We start from the raw sequence: 2,315 nt of genomic DNA, 5'->3' as shown, positions 1-2,315 counted from the left end.
CCCCCATGCCCCTCAGTTCTTACACAGTTCCTGCCACAGCCCCTGTTCCACGGGACCTTTCCTCAGGTGTGGAGTCAGGCGGGTTCCCCCAGCCCCTCCCCTGTGCCCATCAGCTACACCTGGACCCCCGGAGGTCCCTCAGGCCTCTTCCCGCACCCCTGCCTCCATTTCCCGGGTGTCCGACAGCACCGACTGACAGGAGCCTGCAGGGTCCTTCCTCTGCCCACTGTGCCCCCTCCCAGCCCTGCTCCCCGATTTGGTGGGGGCTTTTAGGGCTGTGGGCGCCAGCCAGGATGGTCCAGGCTCTCGGAGGTGCCCCCGGCATTCTTCCCTGCCCTGAGCCTGCAGGGAGGTGAAGACCCCAGGAAGGACCCGGCCTCTCCGCTGCGAAGCCCACACCCTTTGGATGGGGTAATTTTGTTATTGAATTGCAGGAGTTCTTTGCAAATCTTTTTTGCTTGGCTGGTTGGTTGGTTTGGGGCGACAGTCGGCGATGCTTAGGGGTGACTCCTGGCTCTGCGCTCAGAGATCCTTCCAGGTGGTTCCGGGGGACCCTCTGGGGTCAAACTCGCATTGGCCGTGAGCAAAGCAAGCACCCTCCCCCTGGACTCTCGTTCCGCCCGTCTTCACAAATGCTGATTAATCAAGGGGCTTCCATCAGGAGTCTGGGCCCCGGGGTCACGGTGGGGGGTGTTGGCCCACCCTACTAGCGGCTGAAGAGGGCTGGAGGGCTGGGGGACCTGGAGGATCTGAGTGGGGAGTCCCCTCTCCGCAGCCCCCACAAAGTCAGCACTAGAACTGCCCTAGTGGGAACCAGCAGACCCACGTGTGGTTCCATGGGCAGCCGAGGCGGCCCTGTCGATGAGTACAGGGGGCAGGTGCCAGGAAGCCAGGCTGAAGCGCCCCCCTCCCCACCCTCCCCCGTTGGGTGCAAACCCACAGTAGCGCAGGGTGGAGCCTGTGCAAATGCCCGCCTAGCAAGGCGAGTGCCCACCGCCTGCTGGGCTATGAGCAGCTGGGACCTTACCTGACACTTTACCTGGGACTCGACACTCTGAGGTGCCAGAGCCTCCACCCAGTCTGCAGGCACCCCAGAGTCAGCCTTCTGGGGCCCCGGAAATGCAGGTTCCCAGGCCCAGTGTCAGCACCTGCCACACGCACTAGGTGGACACGGTGCAGTGCGGACCTGGGGCCACCGCTGGGGTCCAACCCCTGCCCCGCCCACCCCCCTCTGGAAGGGCCGTCTCTCAGCCACCTGAGAGACCCTGAGGCCACCCTGTGTGGCTAGTTCCCCGAGCTCCCTGCAGTGTCCCTGGAGACAGCTGGGCTGGACTGAGGACATGCTTGGGTAACTGCCGTCCCTCCCAGCCTGCCTGAGATGCACCAAGCATTTGTTTTTTTGGTTTTTTTGTTTTGGGTCACACCCGGCAATGCTCAGGGGTTACTCCTGGCTCTGCACTGAGGAATTACTCCTGGTGGTGCTCGAGGGACCATATGGGATGCTGGGAATCGAAACTGGGTCGGCTGTGTGCAAGGCAAATGCCCTACCTGCTGTGCTATCGCGCCAGCCCCGGACCAAGCATTTGGATAGCCAGAGCCTGGCCCAGCCCGGGGCACGGGTTGCTGACCGGTGTTCGCCATGGCCCCCGCTGCCCCCCACCCTCTCACACCCACCCCCAGTCCTGCTGCACAAGTGCCGTGGGCTGTGGTGGCTGCCAAGCTCTGTCTGAGCCCCCGGGAAGCCCAGAGTCCAGGCGCTCAGCTGCCCGTGGCCACGGGAGGGCTCAGAACACCCCGGCGGCAGGTTCTCGTCTGAGGTGCCGGGAAAGGCTGTGCGACCCACTGGGACACCCCCCCACCCCCCCGGCCCTAGGGACCCAGCCCCTCTGCAGGGACTCACCAGCAGTGACGTTCACACGACGGAAGTTGCTTGCATCAGCACTTACCACTTTCCCATTTCATAAAAGTTTTTATTTTCGTAAAGAATTTTAAACACAAAAATTCTGCGTCCCAGGGCATGTTTGGAGTCAGCCGGGCGCTGTGACGATGCTCAGGGTCCCCCAGAAGGCCTCGCCGCTGGCTAGCCTGTTCCTGCGGCCCATGCCAGAGCTGGAGGGCAGGCGGGAAGGGAAGGGGACACGGTGCCTGCCCCGCACCCGCGCCTGCGCCCGGGCCCACCCCCACCGACCAGGCCCAGACAGGCCCGCAGAGCCCCTCAGCCCCGCTCGTCCAGCACGGCCCCCCGCCCTGCCCACCCCCCGGCCCCTCGGCAAGGCCTGGGGCGGCCCCCAAAGGAAGAAAGGGAGGCCGGCATG

This window comes from Sorex fumeus, unplaced genomic scaffold (genome assembly GCF_029834395.1).
Source record: "Sorex fumeus unplaced genomic scaffold, SorFum_2.1 ptg000107l, whole genome shotgun sequence".
Taxonomy (NCBI): domain Eukaryota; kingdom Metazoa; phylum Chordata; class Mammalia; order Eulipotyphla; family Soricidae; genus Sorex; species Sorex fumeus.
The sequence above is the reverse complement of the archived record's forward strand: the minus strand, read 5'-3'. Positions refer to the sequence as shown.